This window comes from Vicugna pacos, chromosome X, assembly GCF_048564905.1.
Source record: "Vicugna pacos chromosome X, VicPac4, whole genome shotgun sequence".
In the NCBI taxonomy this organism is placed as follows: domain Eukaryota; kingdom Metazoa; phylum Chordata; class Mammalia; order Artiodactyla; family Camelidae; genus Vicugna; species Vicugna pacos.
The window spans coordinates 113,843,703-113,857,843 of NC_133023.1; the positions used below are offsets into that span (position 1 = coordinate 113,843,703).

Genomic DNA, 14,141 nt, shown 5'->3' on the forward strand with positions numbered 1-14,141 from the left:
CTTTTAGCCCAGTTGGTCTTAGCAGAAAAGACTTCACAAATAGCTCATCTCAGGTCCTGGATATCAGTCCCTAACTAGGCCAAGTTCTGAAAATGAGCGTGAGGTTCAGGCAAAGGATCTGGCCATTTGCAATCTTGATGAAGATTTTCTTCAGGGGGCCATCTGGAATATTACATGAGGACAGTATACATATGGGTAGGAGGGTTGATGGTGTAAATGAATTTTAATTTTTGCTCAGAATCCAATTTCTGTCCTTGTGTTTTGCTAAGAAAGTGTTCTTAAGCTAGCCATGATAATCCTTTGTCTTTCTTTCAATTTGATCAGCTGAGAGGTTTCAATAAAATCTTTGTTTTAGGGTGAGAACCTTTCAAAGCAAAATCCTGGCAAATATTGTATTATCAGGTATTTGGCCAGGGCAACCAGTAAATTCTCCTGGCAGTATTAACCACCCCCCCTTTTTCCTCCCAGGAGGTCTCCAAATGTATACATATTCCAAATGTGACTCAAAACAAATGAGACTTTTTATAGCTTAGCCATGAACAAAAAGATGTCACTAAAGAAGGTGAGAAAAGAGTAGTTCCCTATCATCCAAAAAGCCCAAAGAGCCCATGGAAATAAAGAGGAGAAGAACTAGAGAAAAGGTTTATTTCTGCAAACACAGGAGCCAACCAGAAAAGTAAATGCCATATTAAATGGTGAAAGTTAAAGGCTTTTTATCAACCCTGCTTAATATGGCAAAAGGAGAGGAGAGAATTGGCTTCTTTGGGAAGGGCAGACAGGTTTCTTCCAGAAAGACAAAAGGGTTCTTTGGAAAACAACGGGTTATAAGAAAGTTTGTGATAATGTTCATCAGAACACAGTTGAGTGATCTTCGCAACTTCTTCAGGGTTATAAAACACCCCACAGAATGGATTTATGGTAGGTTTATGCTTGATCTCTCTCCTGGGACTAGAAGCCACCCTGATGAGGGAATTGATGGCTTTGGTCATTTCCCAGAAGTTTTTGCTTTTATGCAGATAAGGGGAGATCCAAGAAGGCTTTTCTTCTGAATCTATTGAATCTCATGTAACTTCAGCTTAAAGTATCTTTATACTAAGCATGGGGTTATGCCTGGCTTTCCATACCTCAAACTTTGTTCTTTTTCAAGATACCTTGATCTTTTCTGAGTTCCTTGCACTGAATTTTAGATTGGTTGTCAATTTCTGCAAAACACCACCTGGGATTTAGGTAGGGATTCTTTTAATCCTTAGATATATTCTTGGAGTTACTATTTTAGTAGAATTAAGTAGAATCTTAATTCTTAGTAGAATTAAGCCCTCTGCTCTTCTTAGTAGAATCTTAGTAAAATTTTGTTAGTAAAATTAAGCCTTCTGCTCCATGAGTATGAGATTATTTTCTGTGAATTTAGGTCTTTCTTAATTTCTCTCAACATGACATCGTGGTTCTCAACGTAAAAGTTTTATACTTCTTCCTCACCTTTATTGGATGCTGATTCAGAACATATACAACCTCCTGGAGAACCTCATGCTGCCACATAACTGACTTGGAACTGAATTCTAAGAAGGTTTTGTTCTTTACTTGATTCTTAACCCCTTTAGAATTCATTCTTTTACTCTCATGCTTGTTGTCCTTGTAACAAATCGTTTAAAAACAAAAATGATGAACTTTACTCCACAGATGAGAAATAAATGGATCCCACTTAACATATGGTTTTAATCCTTTTAGAATTAGTAAAGTAATTCAGACACATTATAAGAAACTGAAATACCGCCTAAAGGAGAAGAGAAGAGATTTTCAAGTCCCACCTGCAGAGGTGACCACAATGAATGGTTTGGTGCACATCTCTCAGTCTCTGTCTCTCTCATTCTGTCTCTTTCTATCTCTGTTTCTCTCTCACACACTCACAATCAGATTCATTTACATCTATGTTGATTTCACATCTATGCAGTCATACAGATGGGACCCTGGATGCAGATGGTGGGTCCACATGCTTCCACTCTGAGGGCTCCCCTGACATCAGGTAGAAGCCTTGCATCCACTTTTCCAGCTGCACAGCATTCATTCATCCACATGGACCAGAACTGATGGATCCAATCCCCTCTCCATGAACAATAGTGTTCTACCCTGTTCCCTACTTTCAACCAGTGCTGTGATGAACACCCTAGAAAAGACACCTTTGAAAAATTGTGCAAGAATTTTGGTAGGATCAGCTCTAAGAATCAGCACTGCTGGGAAAGGGATGCACCTGTGGAACTTTGTTGCATACTGCACAGTGTTCTCCCAGAGAGAGGTGTCTGTTCACTCTACCCTCCAGGGGACCTGCTGGGGCCTCTGCCTACTCACATTGTCACCAGGGCTGGTTGTCACCAGACTAAAAACTTGCCAGTGTGAGGGTGACCAATGCTGTCTCCATAATGTGTACATCTGCTTGCATCCATCCTGAGAGGTTGAGCATCTCTAACATACACTGGCTACCTGCATTGCCTCCCATTGGAACTGCATGTGTTTGTTCTGTTTCTGTTTAGAATACTAGGTTTTTTAGAGGTTTTTGGACCACAGGAATGTGGAACTTTTCTCCAACCTTGGGTTATGAGGAATGCTTTTTCCAGTTTGTGGTTTGTCTTTCCAGCTGTCTTTCTTGGGTTTTGTTTTTTGTTTGTGGTTGGTTTTGTTTTGCCACAGGAAGAGCTAAGCATCTCCATTCTGTCTTCTGGCTGTGATCTCACAGGTAGAACAGCAGTGTCTACCCCAAGATTATGCACATAGTTACTAAAAGGGCTTCATTTTATACATCTCATCTTTAATCCATTGGATTTCCCTTTCAAATAACAAAAATGCTATTTCAAGTAAAAGCAAAAAAAAAATCACCAGCCCCCACTTACAATATGTGGGCAGACATAAAAAGCCACTCTTTGTATGATTTCATCTGTAGGGAACATCCAGGATAAGTAAAGACACACAGAGAGAAAGAGGATTAGGGGTTGTCAGGGGCTAGGGGAGGGAGGAAGGGGAGTGTGTGCTTTGGATCCAGGTTTTTACTTTGAGGAAAGAAATAGTCTGAAACTAGACGACACAGCATTGTGAATGTATTTAATAATCCTGAATTGCACAATTTAAAAGATAAAAATTCTAAATTTTATTACTGTAAATATAAAACATAAAAATAGATGACACCATGAATAACATGCAATTAAAAGAGGAAATTACAGAAAACCCAAACAAAAATAATGCCAGGGGAAGGGAAGTAAAGTTCAGGTGGGGGAGTGGGTTGGTTGTGAGAATTCGGAGATGACAGTGGTGGTTGTGGCCAAGACAGCTCAGCCCATGGGGGTGGTGATGCCTGAACTGGCTCTGGGTTACCTGGAGGTACAGGTGTAGGTGTAGGTGCAGGAGGAGCTGCAGGAGTGAGCTCAAGGTTTCCCAGCAGGGCTGGTGGAATATGACCCAGCTCTGGGTCTCCTGCAAGAGCAGATGCAGCTTCTATTTGCCAGCATGGTGTTTCCTCATCTCACTCTGCATCTCCTCCTGGATCTGGATCTTCCTTTCTTTTGTCCCTGGCATATTCCCCTGCCCCTAACTCCAGTGGATATATATCTGCTGAAAGTGGAGACAGCTTTAAGTCTTGTGGAAGTTCTGGAGCTGTGAGAGAGGAAAAGTTTACCCATGTGCCTCCCTTTCCATGTGCCTTTTTAAGGACAGAAATCTTTCCAGAGCTTTCCAGAGAAGTCCCACCCAGGAAATCACAACAGGATGTATTCTGTGACTGCATCTCACCAGATGGGTGGTCTGAGGCCAGTCTGCCTTGGTCACAATAGCAGCCTCTGGGGACTCCTCCCTGTGTGGCCCAGCCCTCACCCCTCCCTCCCCCTACACACATGCACACACCCCCACCCCACCCTTCTCACCTTCAGGCTCTGCCTCGGTGGGCTCCAGGTCCTTCAGCTGACTTACAGGGAGGTTGACACCATGCTCCAGATTGGAGCCAGGTGTGTTGCGTTGCCTGTCATCCCCAGGCAGGACCCTGGGTAGTGGCCTGGGTGGTGTTGGGCGGGAGGCCTTCCCCATCTCTGGGCCCTAGTTCTGGAGACCCCTCCCTGTCCACACTCACCCGGAGCTTGTACTGGCCCTCAGCCAGCCCCTCACCCAGGGAGATGGAGTGGTGTCCCCATCCACCAGCTCCTCTCTGACCTGTGGTGTGGGGCTCTACAGTGACAGTGACCAGCAGCCAGCCTGGCCTGGAGGTCTCAGATCCTTGCCCAGTCAGTATCACTGCTGCTTCTGCCCACTCAACCCTCTGCTGCCAGATCGGGCTCAGGCCTTTGTCTGCTCAGATATTCACCCTTGAGGGAAGAGATGCACCAAGAGGGCTTGGGCTCAACCTCGGGCAGAAGGGCCATGCCCCCATTCTCCACATCCCAGCCAACAAGCTTTGATCTGGGTTGTGGACAGGACCAGCCCACCAGGCCTCTGAGCCTTCCTTAGCCAGCTCTTGCTTGAGGCAGGACCCCCCCCGACATGAATGCCCCACCTCCACAATCCAGGAAGGGCACGTAGGGCTACCCAGCTGGGATCTGAATGATGGCCCGGCCTGGGTGGGTCTGTCCTGGGCCTCCATATGTTACCTTTGGGTCCCTCTGGGGAAATGGCCAAAGGTGTCTGGGGTGATACATGACCCAATGTCAGTAAAGGCCCTCACCGTGGGTTTTCCTGAGGCCACAGCCTCAGGATATTGGGACACACAGAGTGTCTCCAACCAAGTGATCTGGGGAGGGGGCTTTTCTAGAGAGTGGGTGCCTGGTGACCTAGGTTCAAGGTTCTGTTGGGCTCTATTGCTAGGGAAGTGAGGTCACTTCCTGGGGTTCTCTTACCCAAGCTTCCTCCTTACACCAAGCTCCCCAAGGGCCCCCTCTGGGCTGCTGACTTCTCAACTCCCACTTCATGCCACCCATGCACAGTGACACCAAACCAGCCCACCCCCACGGCCCTGGGGAGGCCTGGGTGCAGCCAGGGCCCCAGCTCTGAGGACACAGCTGAGTTTAGCCCTGGCTCCCCCTCCTCAGCAGTGCTGTGACCCTGGATAAGCCATGTGCCTCTCAGGGTCTCCCCAATCCCCCATCTGCACAGTGGGGGTCATTCTGATCTCTGCTTCCTAGGGAAGCCATCAGGTCTGTAGACCATAAACACCTACAGCACCTGTAACACCCATGGACTGGCATCACAGGTAGCTCATGCACAGACTCAGCAAAGGAAGGATTTCATAGAGGGCTGGCATAGCACAGAACACAACCCACACAGGCCTGGGTCTGCTCTGGGGTCTGGAGAAAGTCATTGTCCTTGCTGCCTGCTTCCCAGTCCCTTCGTGGGCAGGTTGAAATTAAATACAATTCAGACATTGTCCGCTCTGGCATACAGCCTTCCAGGTCCTGTTATGTTTGGACTCAGGTGCCAGTGTCTCATCTTGGCTGTGTGGTGGGCTGCCTTACCATGGTTCCCTGTGTTCTTGCCTCCTGGGCACTTGTCCTTGTGTAATGCCCACACCCACACCTCCAGGGTGGATGGAACTTTTCCCTGGACTCCAACATGTAGACTGACTTAGGAAAACTGTGTGACTTCCACTCATTCCCAGCTCTTGTGTTAATTCTCTCTCTCTGTCTCTCAGTAGTTTTCTGTCTTTCTCTGTTTCTCTCTCCCTCTGCCACTCTATGTTTCTGTCTGTCTCTCTTTCTTGTATGTATGTGCATTTATGTGTGTGTATTTTTAGGGCCCAGGGCAGGTCACTTCTAAAGATGCCTTAATAACATATTGATTATTTTGAATTCATGTTACTTAAGAAACAACCCGTGCATAAGACACTTTCCACCTCCTCCCTGTCTCTCTGGAAGCAGGAAATATATCTCCCCTATGACAGGTGCACCACCTGGGGAATGAAGGTGAGGGCTGAGGGCTGCAGACATGTTGGCTCCTGCAAATCAATTCATGTTGGGAACCTTCTGTTGTGACTGCTGAGGAGCCAGTTAGCTTTGCGATGACCAAAGCCAACTCCTCTCTTTGCTTATTTCTTAGAAAAGGCCTGAGCTACTACAGATTCTTGAGATTTCTTTGCACCTGGACTGACCAGCATCCTCCTCTCCTGCCAGAATACTTGTACAGACACCTCTACTTGGAGAATTCTTTCACTTCATCCAGAAAATAAATAGCACCCAGCCCCAATGCCCAACAAACAAGCAGATACTCAGCTGGTCTCATACCCTATCCACTTCAGAGAGTCACTCTCTTAGAAATCCCTTAAGCTTAAGGACTTCCTGTTTCTCCCTCCTCTGGCACAATGCCACACCTGGATGAGCCCCATCTTAGCTTGCAGGATAGCACCACTCAGGTGAGCTGGAGACAACACCCCAAAGTGGGCCAGTGGTAGCACCGTACATTCACGATGTCCTGCACACCAAATCTGTCATGAACATGGTGGTCCAGAGACCAGGGATGTGCATGTGCCTCCAACAAAATCGTTGCTCCTGAGACCCCAGCACCTATCACCAACTTTTACCTGTTCTTCTTACCTTCACTCTTCCTCTTTTCAGGTGACATCTTGCCAGATAGTTCATGAAGAAAGTGGATCCCATCTGGCAAAAGCAGAATCATCTTCCCAACACATGAGAAAAGAACAAGCATGGGCCCTCACCCATCTTGTCCCTGTCTGCCTGCCCAGCCCTGTCATGTCAGAAGAACGTGTCCCCCCTCCTGTGCGAGGCCAAACCCCAGGGACAGGACTCAGAGGTGAAGGAAGCCTGAGCATTGTTTATAGTTTCAGACACTTTAAAAAGAAAACAGCAAAGAGAATACAAACTCCATCTCCCCCAAAACAGCAGGTGGAGAAGGATGTGCAGAGCTTTCCCCTCTGTCTTCCTGGGAGCAGGAGACAACACATCCATCCCCCACTCCCACCTCCCATGGAAGGCGTGCTCCCTCCTCCTGTTAGGAGAGTGACAGTGTTATTGTTCCATGGGGAAAGATGAGAAAGAGAATTCTGTGCACACAGACCTTGTTGACCATGATTCTCATCCTCCTCAGCCTCCCCACATAGTGCAGTTCTTTTCCCACAATCACCTCTCTCTGTTCAACCCAACAGAAAAGCATTTAGATTTTCCTACTTCTCTGGGTGTTCCTTCACCTCCTTAGCAGGACGCCCTGTGTCAGGTAAAACTCAGGGGTAATAAATGTGTATGCTTCTCTCCTGTGAATCTGTCTCATGTGCATTTAATTCTCAGGATGAGCTGTCAGCTCTGCGAGGGTGGAGGGATGGTTTTGTCTCGGTGACATCTTTCTTACTGGCATCTTTGAAATTAACCTCTTTCCTTGGCTTGACTCCTCTAGATGCCAACATGCTCTCAGTGACCTTTCAGGAACTCTGTGAACATGGCCTGGGTCTTTCAAGATGAAACACATTCTTATATGCAATCCAGCCCTCCAACTCATTGATATTAATGGACCCAAATGATTCAAATGCTTAAATCTACACAGAAACCTGCACCAGGACATTTAGGGCAGCTTTCTTTATATCTGCCAGAAAGTTGAAAGCAACCAAGATGTCCTTCAGGAGGTGAATGGACACATAGATTGGGCTACATGCATGCAACAGAATATTCCTCAGCACCAAAAATAAATGAGAGACATATAGAGCCATGGGGAGACAGGTGGAGCACCTTAAATGCCTGTTACTCACTAAGAGAAGCCAATCTGGAAAGGGGACACATCTTAGGATCCCAACTACATATGACATTGGAGAAAAGGCAAACCATGGAAAGGGTGAAAAGATCAGTGCATTTCCAGGGGTTTGCCTTGGGATGGAGGGGTTAGGGGGTGATAAATTGGTAGAGCACAGTGGATTTTTAAGGCAGTGAAACTATGAGGTGTGATACTTTCATGGTGAGATACATTTGTCAGAACCCATAGATTGTACATCACCAGGAGTGAACCCTGATGTAAACTCTGGACCCTGGTGATCATGATGTGTCCATGTAGATTCAGCAGTCATAGCCAACATACAGAATGTTGATAGGATAGTTGGGGGCAGGAGGCTCTGAGCACATGTGTGTGTGTCTGGGGTTGTGGGGTGGGATGGGGGAGCAGCAAGAGCTGAGCAGGGGACATATGGGACCTCTCTGTATTCTGCCCAATTTTGTTGTGAGATCAAAACTGCTTAAAAAAATAAAGCCTATTTAAACAAAGAAACGCACACTCCAGTAGTATCCCATGGCTGCTCCTCTTCAAGTCCTCAATTTGTCCGGGTCACATGAGAGTGGAATTTCAGATGACATCATTTTTCTCAACCTGCATCCTTTTAAAGTTTCACTTGACATCTGCTTTTTTATCTCATTACACTCTTTTTTAAAAGATAGTAGTTTTTCTTCTTTTTAAAAAATCAATGTATAAGTTACAGGCAGTATTATATTAGTTTTCTGGTATACAACATAGTGATTTGGTATTTCTGTACATGACAAAATGATCACCAAGGTCAGTCTAGTTATCACTGGTCACCATACAATGTCAGCACAGTGTTATGGACCCTATTTCGTATGCTGTGCATCACATCCCCTTGACATTTGTTTTATGGCTGGAAGTTTGTACCTTTCAATCTTTCTCACCTGTTGCACTTATGCCCCTAGCTCTCTCTCCTCTGCAGCCACCAGCATATTCTTGGGATCTATGAGTCCATTTCTGTTTTCCTCTTTGTTCATTTGTTGTGCTGTGTAGATTCTACATAAAAGTGACATCATAAGATAGCTCTCCCTGTCTGATATATCTCACTTAACATTATACCCTATAGGTCCATTCATGTGGTCCCAAGATTTCTTTTTTTTTTTTTTAGCTGAGTCATTTTCCATTTTGTGTGTGTGTAAAAAAAATTATATATATATATATATATAGACAGAGAGAGAGGGAGGGAGAGGGAGGGAGAGAGAGGGAGAGAGAGGGAGAGAGAGGGAGAGGGAGGGAGAGAGAGAGAGAGAGACCCGAATGTAGTTCCTGCATCATATGGTAGTTCTATTTTCAATTTTTTGAGGAAACTTCATACTGTTTGCCATAGTGGCTGTAACAATGGATGTTTCTAACAAAAGTTCATGAGGGTTTCCTTTTATCCACATCCTCACCAGTGCTTATCATTTGTTGTCTTTTGGATGATAGCCATTCTTTCAGGTGTGGAGAGATCATCTCATTGTGGTTTTTATGTGCATTTCTTTGATGATGAGTAATATTGATTACCTTTTCATGTGTCTTTTGGCCATCTGTGTATATTCTGTGGGAAAATGTTCAGTCTTCTGCCAATTTTTAATTAGGTTTTTGGTGGTTGAGTTGTGTGAGTTTTTTGTTGGCCTATTTTGGATATGAACCCCTTTCAGATGAATTTTTTGCAAATATTTTCTTACACTCAGTAGGCTGTCTTTTCATTTTGTGAATGGTTTCTTTTGTTGTTCTAAAGCTTTCCAGTGGGATGGAATCCCATTGGTTTAATTTGCTTTTGTTTTCCTTGCTTAAGGAGACAAATCCAAAAGAATATTGCTAAGACTGATGCCTGTACTGTCTGTGTTTTCTTCTAGGAGTTTTATGGGTTTAGGTCCTATATTGAAGTAGTTGATTCACTTTGAGGTTATTTTTGTAGATGGTATGAGAAAGGATTCCAGTTTGATTCTTGTGCATGTAACTGTCTAGTTTTCCCAAAACTACTTATGGAAGATGCTATCTTTTCCCCATTGTATATTCTCACCTCCTTTGTCATAGATGAATTGACCACACAAGCATGGGTTTATTTCTGGGCTCTGAATTCTGTTCTATGTATTTATGTTTATTTCTTTTGTGCCAATACCATACTGTGTGGATGATTCTAGATTTGTAGTAGAGTTTGGCATCACGGAACATGTAGTAGAATTTGACACCAAGGAGTGTGATATGAAAGGTTTGTGCTTCTTTCTTAAGATTGTATGGATTGTTCACATTCACACACAGTTTAGAATTCTTTGTTCTGGTTCTCTGAAGAATTCCATCGGTGTTTTGCTAGAATTGGCATCAAATCTCTAGATTGCCTTGGAGCATGGGATCCTTTTCATAATATGATTTCTTCCAATCCATGAGCACAGTATATCTTTCCATTGTTTGTGTAATCTTCAATTTCTTTTATCAATTCCTTCCAGTTTTCTGAGTACAGATCTTTACTTCCTGGGTTAGATGTACTCCTAGGTATTTTAGTTTTGTTAAGCTCATTGTCAAGGTTGTTTTCTTAAATTCTCATTTGCTAGTTTGTTGTGAGTGTATAGAAATGCAACTAATTTCTGTAGACTAATTTTGTATCCTACAACTTAATTGAATTTTCTGATGAGTTCTGTCTGGTTTTCTGTGTCATCTTCAGGATTTTCTATACAGAGTATCATGCCATCTACAAACAGTGTCAAATTTACTTTTTCCTCTGCCATCAGATTTCTTTTCTTTTTTTCATCTTTTTACTATGGCTAGGACTCCATAGACCATGTCAAATGAAAGTGGCAAGAAGGGTCAGGGCTAGTTAGGTTTAAGTATAACTGGCCATCTTCCCCTCCCTCCCTATCCATCTATCTGAGGCCTCCAGGAAGGACAGGACCAGTCCTGGGTCACATATGACTCAGGGAGTTGAGCTGGACAGTGTTTTTCTGAACCCCCTCCCTGCCCCCCAAGTCCCAGGCATATATTTGTATACTATCTGTGTATCTTCTTTGGCCAGGTGTCTATTTAGATCTTTCCCTATTTTTAATGGGGTTGTCTGTGTTAGAGTTCTTTATATATTTTGAGACAAATCCTTTATTAGATATGTGTTTGCAACTCTTTTTAACCCAGTTTGTGGCTTGTCTTTAGATTTTCTGAATTAGGTCTTTCACAGAGTAGAAATCTTTAATTTTATAAAGTCCATGATATTCCTTGATTTTCTTTCTGGATTGCCTTTTTATGATGTGTTAAAACTCAAAGCTTATGATCTACATGACCAAAAGCAAGCTTATATTGATTTTCTTCTGTTTTCTTCTATAATTTTGAAGAGTTTTGCATTTAAAATTTGTGTATGAATAATTTTGAGTAATGTGATGTAAGTTGTAAAGTTTGCATCTGCATTCATTTCATTCCATATGGTCTCTAATTAATTGTTCCTTAACTATTTTGGAGAAGTAAGGGATATTGTCTCCATTTCAGTTTGACTTTCCACGGTTTAATGGATTCAGCAGTTCCCCCAGCAGAGGGCGCTGTCTCCAGTGAACTGTGAGCAGAGCCTGCACGTCCCACACTGACCACAGGGGGCGCTGAGCCCAAGTCTCTGACCTACTGCGCATGTGCATCCCTCGCGCAGAGTTGGCTCTGCTGCGCACCTAAAAGGAGTTTGTCTTCTCGTTTACTGCGGCGGCTGCTGTGTGGGTCTCGTGGCGGGTCAGCGCCTATGCAGGAGGAGCTTAGTCTCACAGAGACCTGCTGGGGCTGAGGCTTCAGGACCACACGGGGCAGCGTCCACTCAGACAGGAGTTGAGTTTCCTGATGACTCAGGCACTGCCGGGAGGAACAGGTGAGGAAAAGTGGGGAGAAGCTCCCTGTGCGCGGCTGACGGCTTGGAGGGGTGGGGTGTTGGTGGGCTTCATACGACCAGGAAGGGCTAGGTGTGGAAAACCAGGTTTTATCAGTTTTGTGTGCAGTATAGGCAGCATGTGGTGTCCAGTTTTCCCAGCACTGCTTCTTGTGGGGAACATCCTTTCCCCTTGGTGTGTCTGAGCCCCTTTGTCATAGCTTAACTGACCTCATCGGTGTGGGTTTGTTTCTAGGCTCTCTGTTATGTTCCTCTGGTCCAGGTGCCTGTTTTTGTGCCAGTGCTACGCTATTTTTGTGACTAGCTTCATGCTGTAGTGTGAAGTCAGGGAGGGAGATGCCTCCAGTTTGTTCTCCAAAGGGTTGCTTTGGCTATTTGGGGTCCTTTGTGGTTCCACACAGATAGTAGGGTGATATGCTCTATTTCTGTGAAAAATGCCATTGGGATGTCTTATTTTAATTATTTACTTATTTTTAATTTTGGGGGGAGGCAATGAGATGTCTTATTTAAGGGGGAAAAATGGACAGTTTTAGGTAAGAGGGCCTTGAAGTAAGAACGAGATGCCAGTTATAGTTCATTTACAGAAATTCCCATGGATCATGGGCCTGGAACAAGGAGACAGGCACTTTTGTGGGCAGGCTGATGGTTTATCGAGGCTTGATGATTAAGTGCTGATTATCGGTTATGATAAGCATGTTGGAAATATTTGGTCTCAATGTGGTAGTATGAGTACGTATGTTCTATGTAATATCAATCACTCCAATTACTCCTTTGAATATTTGTAGGGACTGGAATCTAATATGGATTGAACTGTTTAATGTGTCCTGTAATAGAAATAGGCTGATGTACATGCTTATGTACATGGGTTAGATAATTAAATCATGATTATACATATCAATATTATGTATGATAAAACATCTGTATTGTACTTATATATGTGGAAGGTCATGTGATGCACAAGGTACATAGTAATGTTAGTTTTTATGATTTCATTTTCTAACACTTACATAGTACTCAAGGAACAACTTAAAGTTGTTCAGGGAATAGATAAGTAGAATCTCAACCTTGGAAGCTGAAGGTGGAGCTGGAGCTTCTCACAGGAGTCTCAGGGAGATGTGTTCTCCTTTTCCTGTTTACAAGACCAGGGTAATAAATATACGATAAAGACTTTTCATTTCAGGAAGTTTTTTTCTCTTTTCTTTCTTTCTTTTTTTAAATCTGCATACTATTTTATTTCCATTAGAAAAGTATTATCTATATAAAATTTTGGCCCAGTTTCTTCTCCTTTATCTCTACCATTCAAAATTAAACACTTTAATTTTATTCAAGCAAAAGCGGAATCATATATCTGACATAGAGCTAAATATTTCACATAATTAAGTTAATAGGGTTTAATTGAATTAGGAGTGCTCTTTATTATTTCTCAGGAATTAGTGACTCATCTTTCCTACATGTTACTTATCTTTACTTTTATTTATCTGAGTAACTATGTAATGCGTGTCTCTTTTCTCAGTAATACCAGTGTTATATATATCATCATTAATCTTCAATTCATGTTCACTCCCCCTTATTATATGGAATTTCCATCATAACTTCAGATATGCCCATCAACCTTACAATTCCCAACATCAATTATAAAAAGTAAGGCATTAATTGAAAAACATTATTAAAATTCCAGACAAGTAACACTAGGTCCACTCAGAGTGGTGCCATCTGAAGAGGTTCTTGGACAGCTACTGCTTCAATCTCAACACAGCCTCCTTTGGGCAAAGCAGCAACCTGCTAGTTTTTACCACATTTGTGAAGTCACAGCCTGCAGCTTTCAGAATTTCACCCATGTTTGAAAGAGCCTGATTAGCTGCTTCTGCCACCTCTCCCAGCACAAGCTGTCCACTTGCAGGGTCCATGCCTAGCTGTCCTGAAATTCAAATGATCCTGTTGACTAACAGCCTGACTATAGGGACCAATGGCTGCTAGGGCTTTGGTGGTGCTGGTCACCTTCTTGATCAAAGACGACATGGCTAACTCTTTTCTCTTGCTGCCCCTGGGGACAACTATCTGGTACACTAGCCCCACTCACATAGCATGGGACTCCAGGAGGTTATTTTCAATAATTCTTGTTATTAGTAAAAGGACAAGAATTAAAATAATTAAAAGAGAGTGTAGAATAGATGCTAGTTTGGGTTCGTGCAGCCAAAAAACAAAACTGAAGCTGATATCAATGCAGCACAAGCTTTATTCAGTGGTCAAACACTGGAGAAGTGGGAACTTAGTTCACAGATCAACTTCTCATCCACTTGGTAAGAGGGATTTGATTTTAAAGACAAAGGAGGACTGTTTGTGTCTCAGCTGGGGAGCCCTTCTCTGATCTCTTTGATGGAGCAGCTGCAGTACCAGCCCCTCCTGAGGTGAGCAGTTCTGGGGTTTTGGACTGTGTCACTTGGCCTGCTAAGGTGCTCAGTGCCAGGGAACCCAGGAGCCAGCAGCCTAGTGGGGGTGCCTGGGACTGTCAGGGCCCTGGCGGATGTCTCTCCCAGCAGACAGCCCA

General features: G+C 43.7%; 1 pseudogene; it reads right to left on the bottom strand.

Annotated features, from left to right (window-relative positions):
* Positions 1-13,291: 13,291 nt before the first annotated feature.
* On the bottom strand, positions 13,292-13,612 carry LOC116279342 (2-iminobutanoate/2-iminopropanoate deaminase pseudogene; annotated as a pseudogene).
* Between the last annotated feature and the right edge of the window lie 529 nt (positions 13,613-14,141).